This window comes from Mirounga angustirostris, unplaced genomic scaffold, assembly GCF_029215605.1.
Source record: "Mirounga angustirostris isolate CCGP_5_RB_7025 unplaced genomic scaffold, mMirAng1.0.hap1 SCAF_9, whole genome shotgun sequence".
Classification (NCBI taxonomy): domain Eukaryota; kingdom Metazoa; phylum Chordata; class Mammalia; order Carnivora; family Phocidae; genus Mirounga; species Mirounga angustirostris.
The window spans coordinates 43,349,044-43,369,443 of NW_026991717.1; the positions used below are offsets into that span (position 1 = coordinate 43,349,044).

At 41.3% G+C, this 20,400-nt stretch overlaps 1 long non-coding RNA gene across 2 annotated transcripts in view; it reads right to left on the reverse strand.

The window, feature by feature from the left end:
* Nucleotides 1-6,579: 6,579 nt before the first annotated feature.
* Nucleotides 6,580-20,400, reverse strand: part of LOC135361569 (uncharacterized) — a 48,916-nt gene continuing 35,095 nt past the window's right edge. For both annotated transcript variants that reach the window (XR_010404997.1, XR_010404998.1), the window contains exons 3-5: nucleotides 15,523-19,676; nucleotides 15,151-15,198; nucleotides 6,580-14,404 (exon numbers count right to left, since the gene is read on the reverse strand). This is a non-coding gene — a long non-coding RNA (uncharacterized LOC135361569). The remainder of the gene's footprint in view (nucleotides 14,405-15,150; nucleotides 15,199-15,522; nucleotides 19,677-20,400) is intronic.

Below are 20,400 nucleotides of genomic sequence, written 5' to 3' on the forward strand. Positions count from 1 at the left end.
GGGTTTCCAAGGACTGCTTTTTCTGTGTGTCAGTAAGAAGGGGGCTAAGAAAATAGAGACCCTCAGAATGGATTCTGAAGTTACCTTTGTAATTGCCACAGAGCTGAGGATGGAGGACCAGCTGACACATGTAGGCTAAGGATGCATACCCCACATCCTTACGGCTTCTCTTTGGGTGGTGGTACAGATACCGGACAGGGGTCTGAAGTGAAGCAGGGCTAGGATGCTTCCTGTGTCCCCCGTGCCACACTCAGGCACAGTGGCAGGGGTAATGTTATCACCTCTCCTCTCCCTGAAGTACCTTTGTGTTGCTGTGGGTTGTCTGGCTGCAACTCACCTTGAGTTCTCTCTTGGTCATCATGTTATGTGCGAAAGGGAGAACAAGGAAGTTGTGAGAGGTTTGGAAAATACAAAACAAAGAAGAAAGAAGAAACATCCTTATCCCCAAACAACAACAACAGCAGCAAAACTGAAGAATAACATTTAGGTATCCAGTTTATGGGTCCCTGAAGTCCAGGAAGCTCAAGGACCAGCCCCAGGACCAGAGAACAAATAACGCTCTTATCAGAGAATATTCTACTAGCATTTAAGGGTTGGTTAAGGGTCTCTGCTGAGGCTTGGGGAACAAAAAACTCCTAGGTTTTCACTCCTTGATGAGAGAACCTCTTTGGGGGAGGTGCTTTTGTGCAGGTATTTAAAAACTTCTTACAGGTGCAGGGTACAGAGAGTTCCCAGAATATAGGCCTTCTGAGGGAGTCATGTTTGTTATGAATCTAGGTTTGATTTGTAAAACAGGCATTAAAGAGTAGCTGTAAGTGTCCAGAGTTTGGGGGTAACCAGATTGGTAGGTCCTAACTGGACCTGGGAGACCTTTCCTACGTGGTTTATTTTGAAAGTATTTGCTGCTGCTGAAGCTAATTGGAGGAGGGACTTAAGGTTACCTGGCCACAGCCCTAAAGAACCTGGAATTAAGGCACTGGCTGGATAGATATCCTAACCCATAGACACAAGGCCAAGTGAAGAACATTCGCTCTTATTACTGTCATTTTGCCAAATGTTTTGAAGAGTGTTTGGTGTACCAAGGTCTTGGAATGGCAGTCAGGGCTTTAAGTTGTTGGATAGATATATCTTTACTAAACAATAGCGTCGTATTTTTCTCATTTGCCAAGGGCCATTGGATACTTTCACAAAATTGCCACAGTCCTTGGACAGCATTTAATTTCCGCTGATCTAGCTCAGCTCTACAGCCTCAGCAACAAGGGCATGAAGTCAATAGCTTCCCCGTCTTTGCTTCTGTGAGCAGATGGCCAAGGAAGGAGTTCTGCGTCATCAAGAATATGGCCAGACACCTTGTGGAGATTCTGAAATCTCTGGCTTATGGATTGATTAGGGGTTCTCACTCTGCTTCCCCCTAGAGGAGGTGTTTCTCTATGGCCAGTTAACAGATTTCACAGCATCTTAACCTTTTATAAAGTTTGGAAGTTTGTTTTCTGGCTCTCATATTTCCCTTTTGGTGTGTGTACTGCCTTTTCTCAGATGATGTTGGCTCTTCTCCCAGCTGACTTTCAGCTGTTCTTTGGGAAAAGGCCAGACAATTTACAACTACAGTGAAAAAAACAAAACAGAACAACCCCCCCCAAAACCTGTGCGTCTTACCACTTCTGGCATCTGGTTTTGTTTTGCTTCACTTTGTTTTGTTTTCCTTTAATTGGTGGTCAGTTCGTGTACCCAAAGGCCTGCAATTCTAATGACCTATTTTCTGGTATGCTTGCCTGGGAATAATCCATGATGGGTTCCAATGTGTATCTCTCATGGTCCACTCACACTTGTTTAATTTTTAGAACTGCTTGTTGAAAGGGCATGCCATTGAGTTTCCCCTGGGTAGCTAGCAAGGATCCCAGTTTCAAAACTGAAAATTTTGGGTGTGAAGATGTTTTGAACAAGGAACAAGAAGCCTGTGTTCTCATCCTGGCACTGCCATTATTATCCATGTGAACTCGGGCAAGTCTCCAGATTTCTTTGGGTTGTGGTTTCCTCATGGGTAAAATTGGGATATTAATACCTACCTCACAGGGTTGTTGTGAGGATTAAATGTGCTCTGTAATCTGTTGTACTCTATAAATATTCATGAATTTTTGTTATAATTTAAGAGCCATTTGAAAGTATTCCCTGGCCACATAGCAGACATGCTAACACTTACACTATCTGATCAAGGGTTTTCATGGTCATGTGTTGCATATTGAAATCGCTGGAGCAAAATTTTATGTTTTTATATAAACATTTTTGTGTGGAAAGGGTCCATAGCTTTCATTGGTTTTCTAAAAGGGGGGGGGTCTATTATCCTAAAAAGGTAAAATCCAGTGCTTTAGATTGAAAAGTGGGATTCAGTAATGGGAATAAATGTATTGCTTCCAAAAGATCCCTCTTAACATGGCTGCAGTAGTAGTTGCAATGTTTTTTCAATAGTGAAATTTTTAATGTGGCCTAATGACTGGTTGTTCAGAACATGTGAAACTGGGACAGAAAATTCTTGGCCATATAGTCATGGTAGCCATTAGGTTATCCAACTGTCTACAGTGTGAAGGTGGAGGTAAAACAAATTATTAGCTATTCATTAGCTAGGCTCTAAGAAAGTCACCTTACCTCATGGAGTCTGTTACCTCATTTGTAAAGTGAAGGATTTGACCTTGAAGATTTCCAAAGTTCCTAGTTTGAATTCTCTAGGGAAGTGAGATCAAAGCTGGACTTGGATGAAGCCCTGTTGTGGCAGAAATGAATCAGGTTTTGTGTAAGAGGAGAAAGAGGGAGTGTCAGGGAGAGGAGGCGGGGCAGAGCATCCGGGGAAACCCCATTCTTGATAAACGTGGAAAACAAGAGCCTGCTGAGGTGAAGAGCCAGAGTCATCAGGGCAGAAAGAGAGCTAGTGGGCTACTCCTGAAGATCCAGGACTCTGGTGGACCAGAGACTCAACCTCCAACTTTCACCCTGGGCCTGACTTGCCCTCATGAGCGAACACCCCATCTTCTCTGCACTCACAGAACTTCCAGTTCTCAGGGGCAAATGCCTGGAGTCTTCCCTCTTCCCACATCAGGTGGTCTGGCTACTTCAGGAGAATGCTGCCCTACAAATGCCTCAAGGTACAAGTAAGTCACACAGATGGAGAGGCTGTTGGAAGGATTAACAGAACCACTATCTGTACTGTAAGGGGTACTGGAATCCTCACCCCCACAAGAGGAATTTTAGGGGAAAGATCCTTATTTTTCTAAACTACCCTGATATAGTATTATTAACTAAAGTCCATAGTTTATATTAGATTCACTATTTGTGTGTGTGTGTGTGTATTTTAAAAACTGGGTTGTGGCTATTTTCGTGTTGAGTGGCTGGCTCATCATATGCTGGGTTTATATTTAACCGCCAAAGAAACTAGCAGACTGTTCTCCAGAGTGGTGGTACCATCTTACATTCCCACTACCAGTGTATGAGCATCCTATCCTCACCAACACTTGACGGTCTTTTAAATTTTATCAATTGTAATAGGTATTGGGCTTGGGCTTTAAATTTGCAATTCCCTAAGATTAGTGGCATTGAGCATCTGTACTTATTTACCATTCATATATTTTCTTTGGTGAAGTATCATACAGGTCTGTTCTCCTGCTCTCCATCTTTTATTATTGAGTTTTAAGAGTTTTTATATTTTAGATATAAGCCCCTTTATTGGATACGTAATATGCAAATATGCTCTGGCAGGTAAGAGACTTGTCTTTTCATTTAATAGTGTCTTTTTAAAGAGCAGAATTGTATAATTTTGATAAAGTACATTTTATCAGTTCTTTTATAGATTGTGTTCTGGTGTAGTGTCTAAAAAAGTTGTCATCTATCTGAGGGTCATGAAGTTTTCTTCTGTTTTCATCTAGAAGTTTTATAGTTTTACATTTTCTACACAGGCCTATGATCCATTTTGAGGTAGTGTTTGTATATGGCACAAAAATTTGTATATGGTACTTCAAACTATGGCTCAAAAGTTTGTTTTGCATAGGATATCCAGCTGTTGCAACACCATTTATTGAGAAGACTCTTGTTTCTACACTGCTTTGCAACTTTGTCAAAGATCATTTTTCCCTTATGTGTGGTTCTATTTCTAGACTTTCTATTGTCTTCCACTGATTGTTGATTTTTATGTCAATACCACACTGCTTTGATTACTGTAGCTTTATAAGAAGTCTTGAAATCACATAGTATTTATTTGTTTTCTGACTTCTTTTTTCAAAGTTGTTTGGCTATTCTAGGTCCTTTGCATTTCCATGTGAATTTTAGAATAAACTTGTCAAAAAATGCTTGCTGGGATTTTTATTAGGATTATGTTGAATCTATACCTCAATTTTAGGAGAATTGCCATTTTAATAGTCTTCTGAATTATAGAAAATGGAATAGCTCTCTAATTAGATTTTCTTTAATTTCTTTCAGCAACATTTTGTAGTTTTGGTTACAGGTTTTACACATCTTTTGTCAGTTCATATTTTTTAATGCTGATATAAATAGTATTCTTTAAAATTTCTGTTTCTGATTGTCTGTTGCTGGTATTTACAAATACAATTGCATTTTGCATATTGATCATGTATCTTGCAAATTTGCTAAACTCACTTATTATAATAGTTTTTTTGAAGACTGCATCAGATTTTCTGTATATGCAACCTTGTCACCTGTGAACAGACAGTTTCATTCCCTTCCCACTATGGATGCTTTTTCTTTTTCTTGCCTTATTGGACTGGTTAGAACCTCCAGTGCAGTACTGTATAGAAATGGTGAGAGGGAACATGTTTTTCTTCTTTTTAAACTTGGGAGGAATGCATTCAGTCTTTAATAATTCAATATGGTATGATGTATAGATTGTTTAGATGTCTTTTATCAGATTAAGGAAGCTCTCTTAACTAGTTTGCTGAAAGTTTTCCATCAGGAATGGGTCTTGTCAAATGTCAAAGGCCTTTTCTGCATCCTCTGAGATGGTTATGTGTTGTGGTTGTTTTGAAAAAACAAATTAGCTCTGTGGACTAGGAAAAATGGGAATGGAGGGCTACATTTTTTAGAATAATACTCTGACCTTGTGATTCTCTAAAATAGGGGTCAGCAAACTTTTTCTGTAGTAAATATTTCAGTTAATCTTTTAAGCTTTGTAGGCCAAAGTGTCTGCCACTTACTCTTTGTTGTTGTTGTTTTAAAAACATTTCTTTAAAAAAGAAACTATTCTTAGCTTACATCTAAAATTTTTGGCCTGGCCCCCTGAGCTAAAAAAAACCGATTTTTTACAGGGGCGCCTGGGTGGCTCAGTCAGTTAGGTGTCTGCCTTCGGCTCCGGTCATGATCCCAGGGTCCTGGGAACGAGCCCCACATCGGGCTCCCTGCTCTGTCCCTGCTCCTGTGCTCTCCCTCTCTCTCAAATAAATGAATAAAATCTTTTAAAAAATAATTTACATCATTACAGAGTTGGCTGTAGAGTTGCAAAAAGATGCATGTAACCAGCAAAGCCCCAAATATCTACAGTTGGCTCTTTTCCAGAAACACTTTGCCAACTCCCTATTCTAGAATATTGTCATAAAAATACTTCACAGGGAAGATTACATTTTCATATACTGTATCTGGCTCAGATTAAATTAAGCCATGGGTAGCAGCTTCTCTCCATCTGCACTGCTAGTCCCTAAACTGGGAATTTTTAAATAAGAGTGTGATTATTAAAATGCGTCATACGAAGAAGCAACTGAAGATGTCAATCTGGAAATTAATTGATGGCTACTGTGCTTGATTTCTCAGAATCTGGAAGACTTGGCTCTTTGGTTTAGAAGCAGCACTGGCTGAGACATGGTTCTTTGGAAACAGACAAGGTATGGTCTTGATTGTCTGGGTGTTGAGTACCCCTCCCGTAAGTGCATTTAACTGACACTAATACAGCGGTAATTCTGTTCCCCGCGTTGTTCTAAGGGTTTTATCCTCTGGGCTTCTCTCCTTGCCTAATGATACCAAAAAGTTCTTGCTCATAGCAGGTTGCTGAAAGGATTACATGCGGCTCGGTAACTTATCTAAGACGCTCCTACAGTGGTGGGGCCAGAATCTGGCGCTTGACTCTCAACCGTGCTGTTTCTCTAGTACACAGACTTGTCCATTCTCAGCCTCCTCTCTACCATCTGGTCTTCTTCCTCAGGTCTTCTAGTTGCCATAAAGACTGATGGGTGAGATAAGACTGAAAAGTCCCATTTGACACCCTTTCGAGTGAACTGGAAGATTTCTAGCACTTTTTAAGAAGTGAGGGGGTCCAGAATGTTTTAGAAAGGGAGAGAGAGACAAGAAGTAATAAAACTAAAGAGACTAAGAACTAGGAAAGCTTCCATCCTTTTCTTTCCCTCTGACATGAAAACAGATTTGAAATTTGGAGGTAGTAAAGAGCTTTCCCTAGTTTTACTTCATTTGGATCAGTATTAACCAGTTTGTGGTTGTTCCTAATGAACCCCTCTGGGGTAACCACTGACTGCATGTTAATAATTACACTGACGACTTTAATTTTTTTTTTTAAGATTTTATTTATTTGAGAGAGAGCAGGAGCACCGAGGGTGGGGTGGGGGGGTAGAGGGAGAGGGAGAAGCAGACTCCTCCCCGCCGAGCAAGGAGTCCAACGTGGGGCTCGATCCCAGGACCCTGGGATTATGACCTGAGCCGAAGGCAGACACCTGACTGAGCCACCCAAGCTCCCCAACACTGACTACTTTTAAAGGTTAAGAAGTGAAATAACCAAAATCAAAATATGTCACTCATTGTCAATTAGCTCTCAGATTTATTCCTGCTAGTGTGCACATCCCCAGGGACACTGCTTTCCTTCCTTGGGAGTGGGCAGAGGTTCATCTGTCCAGTGCTCAGTCCCACACAGATTCTTGCAGCTGAGCTCCTCCTGCAGCTAGTTCCCATTTGCAGCCCTGGGTTGGGCCTGATGTAGTCCGCCCACCAGCTCATGGTTCTTGGTTTCTCCTCTTTTACATAAATGTATTACTTTCTTGTATATATTATACCAGTTAAGTAGTGTGGGTCACTTCCTGCCTGGCAAGGGGCCCAGCATTTGACATGTGAGGGAGCCAGGGACAGTTACATTGTTAACAGACTACAGTCTTCTCATTTTTTCTTGAGCTTTCAGGGAACTCCGACCCTCCTGGGTTTCGAAAGCCTTTTTCTTTTACCCTGATTTGTCCTTTCCCAAGTACCCAGGCTCTGAAGTGGCAATTTTAAATATACTAACTCCATTTAAAAGTGCCATCTGATGTCTTCATCTATTGATTACTCAAGTTTGTCGTCTACTTAAAGTTGCTTTAGTTCTGTCTCCCGGCAGAATTATCTATTTTGGGGGGGGGGGGTGTTCAACTGTAGAGGTAATACATCTTTATTTTGGCAAATCCAGAAAATACAGATAAGCAAATAGAGAAAGATCAGAATCATCTGTAATCCAACCATCCAGAGTCAACTTGCTGGTATAATTTTAGTAGATTTTCTCACAGTGTTTGCCCATGCGCACATTTTTTTTTTCTAGAAATAGGATTACTTAGTACAGTTCTGTGTTACAGACTTTTTAAATTTTTCTGAGCTCACACTCTTCTACAACATTGATTTTAATGATCTATCCCATAGGTGTGCTTTAATTCATTAACAAGTCTGCTCTTGTCCACCGGTCCCATTCTAGGAGGATTTTTATGTAAAAAAATGAATGAACACAACCTAAAGACACTTGAGAACAAGGGCCGCATGATACAGCATTTGGCTCTCTTAATGGGGAGGACAAGATTGTTTTGGTGGCTAAATATGGGATAGATGGGTTCGGTCAAGTGGAGGGTCCTTTCAAATTGCGCATTTCCACTCAGGGAAGAAATAGTGTCACTATATGCCTGGAACCAAACATAAATGCACAAAAGCCTTCTTGAGGCATCTGCTGTATCACAGTGTTACATACTTCTAAGTGATACTAGGCCATTATAATAAAGTGTACTTTTGATGACATATGATCTGACAAAGCAGTTTTTTGTATGAAACTCTTTCAAAGACAACAAAAATGGAATAATATTTAGTTCTCTATGTAATAGACAACATACTAGTTGGAGTGTGAAAGTGTCATTCGGAGCCCTCACTTGTAAAAGGCAGCAAGAAATCTTGTTACCGGAATTACTGGAGCTTCCTTCCCTGGTTATAGACTGTACCAGGACCCCAAGTCTTAACTCCGAGAAAAGGGTCAGGGGAATGTGGGTAGGTTTGTTCTTTAGTCCATTGGTTTGCTCTAAAGATGCCTCTGTTTAGGCCCAGCAATGTCAAGTTCAGGCTTCATTCGGCCTGGGCTGGCCTGGCTACAGTGAACTTACTTCACTGCTGTTCTCAGTAATTATGGGCTCGGTACGTAGCCTCCCCATGGAGCCATGAGGCTTTCTCCTTTCCAAGATGCTTGGCCTCAGGGATGCCAAATATGGGTAGAAATGGAAATCCCAGCTACCCCAATAGATCCAGAATCCATCTTTTCTTCAACTTGGACAGTTTATCTTTAAAGTCTTGTTAGGTCTCTGTCATCTAATCAAACATAGTGGAAAAGGGGATTCTTTATGACTTAAGACAAATGTCTGATTGCACTTCTATAATGAAAGAAAGGCTTTCCAATTTGCTAAAGCACCCGAGTTATCAGTAAAAAGAAACATCTTACCCCATCACATACATTACTATGTCAATGTTTCTCCTTCACCTAACACTAGCTCCCATTTACTTAGCCCTTTCCATGTCTCAGGCAATAGTATTCTAAATAATTTATATGCTTTTATGCCTTTAGCCCTCAAACAACCTGGCACTAGGTATTCTTACCCCAGTTATTACCAATGTTGAAAGTGAGGTACTGTGGTTCTATTATTTGCCCAAGAACACATGGTTATTAAACTTCTCTTTTGTGTAATGAGAGGGATATAATTATAAAATTGGAAATGTTTGGGAAAGAGTATAAAATGTAGTACTTCTGTTATAATCTTCATGAATTAAAGTTTTGCTGCTTATCTGTTATCTTTTTAAGGGTGGGGTAAGCCAGAAAATTCAAGCTCAGGGTAATACCAAAATGTTAGCTCTAGAACTTAGAAGTGACATGGAAGTTTTGTAAAACATGGGGAAGATAGCTTCCCTACTCCTCCTGCAAAGAACAAATTTTATAATCTTGGTTTTCCCTTCTTGGTGGACTAACTTTGGCCACTGCCCGCTGGGAAGCCTTTTCCCTTGCCCATTGCTCTTTCAAAGAGCCCCTTAATAGCACATGGAACTTTTAAGAATACAAGGCACAGGGACATGGCCCAATTGTGCTTGCTAACAGTCTTGGAAGAAATTGTTTTTAAGGGAAACACTAATTGCAGAGACCAGAAAAAATTTCTCTAAGCTGAACCAAGTTTTGTCATTCCTAATGTTTGTTATGGGGAAGAAAAATTTTTTTCAGAGCCCTTACAATTTCCTTAAGCAGCAACTGTTTTTCTTTGCAAATCAGGGATGAAGCAGGGCCTTGGCCCTATTGGTGAGCTTTCACATTTCTCCAGGGAAAGAAACAGATTTGAAGAATCCCCTACTCCAGAAGCAGAGGTGGAAAGGCGACCCACTTGTTGCGATGGTGTGGACAGTTGATTTCGTTTCCGTGAGGATTCCTGTCGGTGGCCGAGCACTGAATTTGTCTCAGTGAGTGCACATTGCTGACAGTAGTAAGAGCCATGAGAATCACGTTCCATCTCTGCCTGCCACACAGCTGAACCTGGTGAATTCTTTGATCGCTAAAAGCCCAGATCGAATACCACTATGTCCTGTACTGTTTGTTTTCCCCAGAAAAAAATGGACCCTTTTTGGACTTGTCACATGCCTTCCTGCCTTGATTTATTAGTTCCTAAACTGAGCTCTTTGAGAGCAGAAACTGAGACTCCTCTCTGGCATTACAGGACCTAGGGGCAGATTCTGAACTAAATTGTTGAAATCTGTCTAATACCAAGGAAGATGATAACATAAATAACATCTGTCTGTGGGAGGTAGTTCCCCCAGGACTACCCTTTACCTTATGCTCTGTTCCCCCCAAATGCCGGTGACCATCTGCTCCTAGATTCTTATTCTTGGTCAGGGCTTCTTGGACTTCCTATGGAGACTTCAGAAATACTAAAGGATTGCTAGCTTGTACCACTAAAAATCTGGAGATTTGGTGGGAGTTGAAATGTCTTGGAGCTTCATACTTCCTCTCAAGAAGCCATCTACATTTTATGTTTTGTATGTCCTATTACATGGGCAAAGTTTTCTCCTAAAACTTCGGGAAAATGTACCTGACTTCACAGTTCCAGAGAGGGTAGTTTGAGAAGCATGGTGCTCATTACAGCTCATCGTGAGCACAGCAGGTAGCACTCCGCGAGGAGGAATCTCTGAAGCCTGGAAATAAGGAGATTTGGGGTGCAATCTGCCTGACAAAAAGTTGTTACCGACAGAGATTTGAGACACAATTGAAGCCCAAGTTTCACTCTGTTAATTGCTGATAGAAAAAATACCTCACAGCTTGAGAAGACAAAATGGTAACTGAGATGTAGTTAGTGTTCTCTGAAGTTCTGTATATGTTACCTGATATAAAAAAAAGAGTATGCAGATTTAGATTGATTTGCATGAACTGTAAGCCAGTTTGTGCTTTTCCATACAAACATCTCAGGTTGGAGCAACCATTGATTGCATCTTAATTTTGGACGCTGACCAGCATTAAAAATTAAGAAACAATATAAGAAACAAACACCAAAGACAAAACTATGTATGTCACTTAAGAGTAAACCATTCCTCCTTGTAGGTGCTTTCCCAAAGTCAGTGATTTTCTTTCTTGGGAACGGGTCAGAATCCTGACAAATGCTCAGCTGAGCCGAAGTCACCAGCTAGTGTGTAGGTGCAATGGGGCACCTCCTGTGCATTCCTGTGACAGGCCTGAGGGCTTTTCCCAGAGGAGGATGTTAATGGCTTTCTACAACAAGGCTGTGTTTCCTTAACTTGCCCCGAGTTGATAGATTTCAATGATCTAGATTGACATGTGCATAAGTAGCGTGGGGTGCATTTTGCCTCGCAGCGCTCAGAGTTCATCTGGCGTGCTCATTTGTCCACCGACTGTATTTTCAGTGGTTGTCCTATGAAAGCACCAAGCAAAACCGTAAGCTTAGCAGGTATCCTGCATGGCCATTACTTTGTGATATTGCTTTTACTTTGGGGGGAGGTATTTCAAACCTCTCTTTTGTCCAAACTTGTTCTTTCTTAAATCTCTTGGCTCTGAAGTGGCCATTGTTAACCTACAAACTCTATTTAAAGTCCCTTTTCTGATTTCTGGCCCTGGCGGTTAAGCAAATCAATACTTGGTTAAGGTAGCCACAGGCCTACTTCTTACAAGCTGTATCTTATGAAAAAAAAATAATTTCCTCTATAATCTTTAGAGAAAAACTAATTTTTTCCCTATTACAAAAGTAACATATTGGGTTGATCCAGAAAATATATTTAAGTAAAAGGAGAAAGATTAGAATAATCTATAATCCCATTACTCGGTTTTCATGGCCATTCTTCTAGACTCTTGCCATATGTCTTGTCTTTTCCCGGAAATGGGATCATACAGTGCATGCTGTTTTATTCTCTTACAGTCTTCTACAACTTCCATTTTAATGACCTACCCTGTGGACGGGCCTCAGTTTATTTAACCAATGTGCTGTTGCCCACAGGTACCCAAGAACCTGTCACTAGAAGGGCACTGGTTGTCACCTGGATGCACCCTAACAGCCCCCACAGTGTGATGCTCACTTGTCTCCTGTTGGGGGCGGGGCATGAGTGCCTTTGTGATTAAATGAGGGATTGGTGGCTTATGTCAAACAGGGGAATCTTTGGAATTAGATGTTTCTGCTAAACGAGCAGAGGATGCCAGCTGGTGCTGAGTGGCCAGACCCTGCTTGGAGCATCATCCCATGTCACTCTGGAGTGAGAACACTGTCACAGTGGAGGCTGTGGAGTGCTATCCTGACCCCCCCCCCCCCCTTCAGTTCCTAGGCACTCATTCCCTTCGTGGCCCACAAGTCACAGATAAATTCCTCTCCAGAAACTGCCTTAGCTAAAGGGACCCACCATGATCAAGGTCACGGCCCTTCCCCTGGGGGAGTTTTCATCCAATGATTGGTTGATGGGGGGCTATAATTGCCTGCCCCCTTACCCCCCCGCTTGGGACAACCCTTCAGGGCTCTTCTGGTTCCAGAGCTCTGCGTGACCCATGCTGAGGCCTGTGTTGGGACCACACAACAGCTCTGCTCCCCCTACCCAACTCTGATTTCCTCTCTTCACCCCCACTGATGAATCTCCCACAAGGACCTTCCAATAACCTTCCTCCATGCGCATCGCTAGCTCAATGTCTGCTTCCCTGGGAACCCAATCTGTGGCAGGCACTAAAAGTTCACATTTTTGGCTTGACAGAGAGTTTATGTGCATAGTATGTCTTACAGAGATAATACAAGTTAAATAATATGAGTTCTAATTGTAATTGTTACAGGTTTCTCCACAATACTTATGTCGCTAGATAGCTAACATTTCCTTTCTAAGTTGAATCAAATCTGTCTTGGAGCTCTCACTTGAGGAAGTCAACAAGAAGTGTTCTGTGTTTGTCATTTCCTATGACTCTTACCCCACCATTTGGGCGTCCCAGGTGTGAGACACAGTTGATGGGGAGGTGGGTGGGTCCCTGCTCAGGCCTTAGCAGGCCTCTCCGAGGCAGGCCATTCTCCTCATGGGGCCCCTCACCGTGCGCTGACTGTGGACCCTCAGGGCTCCTCTCAGTACTGATATGGGTCTACAGACCCCTGTGTGGCCACACATGCCCTTCTCATTATGGAGGAGGAAAAATACTTTTACAACCGATTTCCTCTCTTGACAGTCAAGGCTTTATTCGGCAGTTTCCTTATTCATGATGAGGGGATTTTATCTCTTCAGCAGCCACTGGTGGCTGTCCGCCAATCTGGAGCAGCCTCAGGAAAGTGGCAGAGCCCTAGCTGAGCTGCTAACTTTCATATTTCCCCAGGAGAGGAAGCAATTGTAAATCACTCCACTCAAGAAGCAAAGGTGGAGAAGTGACCTCTGAGTCCTGAGCTGGGGATGGGTGACTCAATTTTTATGAGGATTCCTACCTTTTTCCTGGTTTAGGTTCTGAAATTCCACCCCCCCTTCCCTATATTACGTTGGGTTGGGGGGGGGCATTGCTGACGATGGATCAGACAAAGTATAAGTCAGCCACCATTGTGGATTCAGTTGTGGCCCCCCCAAAAGCTGTGTTGAAGACCTAACCTCAGGTACCTCAGAAGGTGACTGTATTTGGAAATAAGATCTTTGTAGTTGTAATGAGTTGAGATGAGGTCTTACCGGAGTAGGGTGTGCCCTTTATCCAATAGGATTGGTGTCCTTATAAGAGGAGGAGAGACAGGGAGACATGGATACAGGAGAGGGGAACACCACAAGATGACGAGGCACACATCGAGTGCTGCAGTGCAAGACTAGGAACTCCAAGCACCAGAATGAGGAAGAGGCAAGGAAGGATTCTCCCTTACAGGAACCCATGGATATGATTTAGGAGCTGAGAGGTCCATTTCTAGCTTAGTGAGGCTGAAAGAAAAGCTAACAGAGTAGGTGGGGAACTGTGAAGTCACTCTCCGGATTTGGCTGGGGCCCGGGAGGGGCTTCCTTGTAGGACCTTATGTAGCTGCTTCGTAGAATTTTTGGATTCTGAGAATGAAGCCCTACCAAGGAATTTGAAGATCCCCTGGTATCATTGAGTGTCCTGTTTCATGTGGAGAAAACAAGATCTGGGGAGGTTAAGTGGCTTACCCAGGGGCCAGCTTGTAAACAGTAGAGACAGGCCTGGAGCCCCAAGCACTCTGAGATGCAGGCCAGTGTGCTTATTCCAGCTCTGGACTCCCTTGTAGGCCTGTCAAAACACTGGGCAAAGTCCTGAAGAAACTCTGAGGAGGCTCTGCACTGACTTTTCAAAGCTACTAAGGTTGGCAGCCTTGGCTTTGGGGGCAGGTCCACCAATTTGTTTGGGCCTCAAGTGATTTCTGAAGACAGTGTTAACATCACAAACAGATTTTAGGCTTTTGTATCAGATAATAGCATTTAGATTCTAGCTCTGTGGTTGCAGACCAAGTAATTTTAGGAGGAGTTATTTAAACTCTCTCAGCCAGGATTTATCTTTAAAAGCTAGGTCATTGGAACCTTGCAAGATTGATGAAAGGTCAGATAAGGAATTTTTTGCAAAGGGCTTGGGTCAGAATTGGTACTTACCAAAATGAGTTGTTTTTCCTCCTTTAGTTCTTTTCTAAGTTCTCATTTGTGCCTGAAAAATTTAACCTGATATAAGAACAAAGAGTATAGTAACAAAATACAACTGTTACCTTTACTACTACTACTACTACTATTACTACTACCATAAAATAGATAAGATTTACTGAGTAGATGCCAGACACTGTCTCATAATGGCTTTTACATGGATTACTAATCAGCATAACCCTAGGATATAGTTACAACTATTAACCCCCTTTTATAGATGACAAAACTGAGGGTAACATAAATTAAGAAACTTGCCCAGGCTCACATAGCCAGATAGTGATGGAGATGGACCCAGACAGTCTGTGACTAATGCGAAACATCAAAATGAGCCACATTCAGTCCTGGGTGTCCACCAGGAACATAGAGCAGAGTCATATTGCAAGGGACGAAACCATAGGCTGTTTACATCTAATTCTTTACGGTTACCAAAGTCTGTCCATTCATAGCATTTGCTGAGTTGACCATAACCTTAAACGACTTGGTAGAATAGGTTGTGGCTTTCAAATAAGAGTCAGTAGGTGAAGTGTAGCCAAGATAGGATAACCAAGTACTCTGAGACTATATTTGAAATGTTATTATCTTCAGGCAAAAATGCCTGTTGTACTCAGATCCATGACCAGACAGTCAATATGGTTTATAAATCAACACGATCCTGGAATCCTCCTTATAAGATCTCTACCTCATGATTGTCCAGATTATTTGAATACCCCCAAAGATGGGGAGCACATCACCTCCTAAGAAAGCCCTACTCACCTTTAGGGAACACTGGCTGAAAATTCTGCCCATTGGTGGATTAACAGCCTAAATATGAATAAGCAAAACTTTTAAAACATCAGAAGAAAATAGAGAAAAATATCTTTATGACCTAGGGGCAGGGAATTATTTCTTAAGCAAAATTATGAAGGAAAAAATTGATATATCTCATTACATTAAAGTTTTAAAACTCCCTATTTCTCAAAAAACATCATAAAAGTATGAAAAGCAAGTCACAGGGAGATATTTACAGCACTTAAAAATGACCAAAAATGAAGTGTCCAATGTGTGTATATATGTATAAGAGAAGGAAACAGCACTGTAAAAATATACGAAGTGAAAGACTTTTTAAAAAGAATTTTATAGGGGTACCTGGATGACTCGTTTAAGTGTCTGCTTTCAGCTCAGATCATGATCTTGGGGTCCTGGGATCGAGCCCCGTGTTGGGCTCCATGCTCCAATGCAGAGTCTGCTTTTCCCTTTCCTTCTGTGCTGCCCCATTCTGCTTGTGCTTGCTCTCTCTCTCTCTCTCAAATAAAATCTTAAAAAAAAAGAATTTTATAGAAGAAATCCAAATGGCTAATTAACATATGGAAAATTGCTCAACCTCAATTGTAAATGAGAGAAATACAAATTAAAACTATGATTTTTAACTTCGTTGCATTGGTTTGCTAGGGCTGCCATAACAAAGCACCACGGACTAGCTGGCTCAAACAACAGAGACTTCTTATTTTTTGTTTTTATTTAAATTTCAGTTAACATACAGTGTAATATTAGTTTCAGGTGTACAATGTAGCGACAGAGCTTTATCTCTGCATGGCTCTGGAGACTAGAAGTCCAACATCCAGGTGTGGGCAGCGTTGATTTTTTCTGAGGGCCTTTCTCCTGGGCTTGCTGTCTTCTCCCCATGTCTTTTCACAGTCCTCCCCTGTGCATGCCTGTGTCCTAATCTCTTCTTCTTGTAAGGACACCAGTCCTATCAGATTAGGGCCCACCTTAATGACCTCATTGAACCATAACTACCTCTTTAAAGACCCTAACTCCAAATGCGGTCACATTCTGAGGTACTGAGGGTTAGGACTTCACACATGAATTTGGGGAGGACACAGTTTAGCCCACAACACTCATCATATTAGCAATCTTTTAAGAGCTGGCAATACAAATGTAGTTGAGGATGTGGAACAGAAAATGTGACCGACTGCTGATGAGAAAAGCGACTTGAATTAAAACGGAACATGCAAATACCCTATTACCAGCTATTCTATTCCTGGAGATGTACTCAAGAAAATCTGTGTACAGGTGGCTGGGAAGACATGTATACAGATGATCATACCAGCACTGGAAACACTGGAGACAATCCCAACGTTCATCGGCAAGAGAAATAAAGTACGTTTGTACAGTGGAATTCTCTCTGGCAGTGAAATGAATGAGCTCCAGCTGTACACAAATATGTAAATGATTCTTAAAAACAGAATGTAGAATAAAGGAAAACTTCAGAGGAATATTTGTAGTCTTAACATTTTTATAAGGTTCAAAAAACAAAATAAACAGAATAATTTGTAGGGATATATACATATGGCATAAAAGTAATATTTGGAGAAAGACAACAATAAGCCCCAAATTCAGATAATACTTAGCTCTGGGACCGCAAAGAGACAAAAAGGGGATCGAGAAGGATTATAGGGGGTTTCAACTGTTTTGAAAATAGCTTATTTCTTAAGCTGGTTGGTGGATAAACATGTGTTCACTGTATTATGTTTTGAGGGCTTTTTTGCATTCATTAAATGTCACATAATTCTTTTAAAAAGACCTAAAAAGGAAAAATCAAAGAACATGTGAATGGGGTCTAGATCTTGTGGACCGTAAAAGAAAAGTAAATGTTCAACAGGGATGTTGCTTTTGGTCAATCTTGTAGTTAGTGATGGGAAGAAAATGCAATACTTAAAAATTTGGTTACTGCTCACAGAGAAAAGACCAATAAATCAGTGATCAACTAGAATGAAGGAGTTGGATGGGGATCAAGACGGGAAGTTTGTTTTCTAGACAGCCCGTGAGAAAGGTGTAAGTGGCTACATGTTAACCGCTGTGTTCATCAATTTAGTAAGTCACATCAGCTACTTGATTTAATGAGTTACCATAATAAATCACTTGCATAATGTAAATGCACCTACATGGTTGAATTTTTAAAAGACTATTTGACCTAAGGAGATTCAAATAACATTAACGACAGTGTACATAACTTGAGTTAAGCAGTAACAGTTCTTTTAAAACAAGCATCATAGAAATTAATGTACTAACTTCCTTAGAGTGGAAAAGAAAAGTTAATACTAGTTTCTCACCTGGTTCCTTTTGAGGCAAAAATATGAACAATTAAGGTAAACTCTCAAAAGGGGGAAGAGAATAGATATAAAAAGTGATTCTTCACCTCAAATGAACTTAAACGTCTTTTTGAAAAGATGACATGAGCACATAGAAAAACACCAAGTAGCAGTGCGAGACTGTGCCTAATTTCAGCAAACTCTGACCAGCCACGTGCCAGTCCTGTGCGGGGCCTGTGGTATGGGGGTGAAATAGTCTCCTTCAAAGAGAAGGAGACTCTCTGTGGGAGAAACAGACAGGCAAGCAAACATCCTGAATACCATAGGAGAAGCGCTATCATAGCGGATGGCATGGCCCAACTTGGGGAGGTCAGGGAAGGCTTTCAGGAGAAGGTGAAGGAATGAAGAGGGCTTCTGAAGGCAGATGGTAGCTGGGCTCGTCAGGTAGAACAGCATGAACAAAGACCTGAGGTGAGCGAATATGCGCTTTCAGGTAACAGCACGTACAGGGACTGAAGTCACAGGCGTGGTGGGAATAGCTGGAGACGAGGCTGGAGATTGTGGTCGGGAGAGGCCAGAGGGTGAGGACTCTTGTACTTGAGGCAAAGCACTTTGGGCTTTATCTTAAAGGCAGTGAGGCAACACAGAAGGCTGGAAATCAGGGAGTGACATGATCAGGTTTGCTTCTTAGCTCCGGGGAGGAGTGGGGAGGGCAGGCTGAGCATGGCAGCCCCGAGAGGTGTGCACAAAGAGATTAAATTGAATCCCTGGGGATAAAGCAGAAGGGGGACTGCAGAAGAAACTCTGGGAACAACAGCATTTCAAGGTGGGCAAAAGCAGAGGAGAGTAGCCCAAAGGAGATACATGCAAATTCGCTTAAAACTCTTGAGTTCCTTCTCACTTCCTCATGATGGTTTGTATGCAAGCTGCTTTCACTAAGAAATTTTCCAGCTTATTTTATAAAACCCTGGTCACAAGCAACAGAAAACATTGTTTTGGGAAAAGAACAGAATTATGGAGTCAAGACCAGGGTTTGAGTAATGACTCAGTCAAGTGTTGGTATCTCGAAGGAAACAACTGAGTCTCAATGTCCTCATCTGTAAAATGAACATTAGATTGACATGATTGTTATGAAGAGTAAACAAGCACGATATTTGTAAAAATGACGAAGTAATGCGCACGTTGAGTATCTAATGTGTACATAAAGGAGACTAATCTCTGACATGAAAGGAGAAAGTCCAATGAGCTGAAGATTCTTAAAAGGTAACCACAAATTAGTCTAGACAGTTATCTGGAGAGAGAATCAAACAATAAGAAGAATCTAGACACTCCTCAGGAAAAAAAAAAGGAAATTGATAAAATTAACCTTGATTTTCATTTGTTAGCTTGATAAACATTTAGCTGGGATAATATTAAATATTCTGCAATTATTTCAGTGTGGACCAAGAATTGTTTTAAGTTGTTACATATGTTTTTCATTAGCTGTCTTCAAAAGCTTTCAAATGTAAACATGGACTTAGTATGTTTTAGCAAACCAAGAAATTTTGGAAGTTTTACATGGGAAACTTAACCCAAGGAAGTTATTTCAGTAATAATAACCAACATTTACTGAGCCCTATTATGTCCTTTGTGCCTACTATGTCCTATCTCTAATCCTCCCAAAATGGAAGTAAGATAAGATTAATACATAAAATTGGACTCAGACGGTTTTACTAACTTGTTCAAGGTCACACATGTGGAAAGCGGCAGAGTAGGATTGTGAATCCAAGTTTCAGAGACTCCAAAATTCACTGCCATGCCTTCCCTTCGCGCTGAAGGAAGATCACAGAAAAGGGGCCCATGACCAAACCTGGGCAGTCCTAGAGGGCTTTCAGGACGACGTGATGTTTGAACAGAGTTCCAGAAAAATGAGTAGGAATCTTGAAGTGGGGGGGAGATGATATGAAAAGAAGAGGAAACAGGGAAGCTTGCAGGGAACAGCAAGTAAAGGATTGAGGCAGTTCATGACTTACAAAGTACGTGCATGAGCAAGTTCCCATTCTATCTTCAGGAAACAATGTTCCTCTTTCCCATCTAATAGATAAAAACGAGCCATATTGGAGGTGCAATGACTTGTTCGAGGACACAGAAAAAGGAAATTGCAGCACTAGAGTTCAAGGTCCGCTCTGGTGACGCCAGATCCTGGGCTCATGCTCATAACTGTGGCAGCTACAAAGAAAAAATTTCACTACATAGTTTCCATTATAACTTAATTTCCGATTTTATCATATCGTCCCTACCCTTATTTTCTTTCTGTGTCAGTTACTTCACCCACTTCTTTTCCATTTTATCCTCATGTCACACATATATTTGTAGGCTTGCTCAAACTAACTTTCAATGAACCAGGGCATAAATTGATAAGAACTTCAATGCCCACAAAAAAGAAATTGTGTCGATGTTTTATATTCCCAACTAGTTCTGGGCTTTAGGAAACCACATCTTTATCCAACTGTGATATTAAGGGATATATAGTCTTGCATATTGTTAACTTCATCAAACACTCCAACAGAAATATGTTTCTGTGTTGCTACAGTCTTCTTGATGATGATTTTCCACGACTGTATTTTTTTCTGTAAAGGAGACATGGCTATTCCCATACCACTGGACATTCAGACTGATTCTTCTGGTTTTCCAAAGCTAGTGGACTATAAGGGTCCACCCCAAGCCTTCCCACTGCAGTCTCTTTCACTGCCTTCACATCTTGTCCATCCCATTCTAGGGTTATGGGTATTGGTACGTGTCAATTTGGGACCTCATTCAGGGTTCCTTACTCACTCAATTGCATGTCTTTTCCATTTTTACCATCAGGCTCTAATCCGTAAGTTCCCTGGGTCTTTGTTACATAAATCCCCTCAAATCCTGTTTTGGAAAAAGGTATGGTATAAAGAGAGTA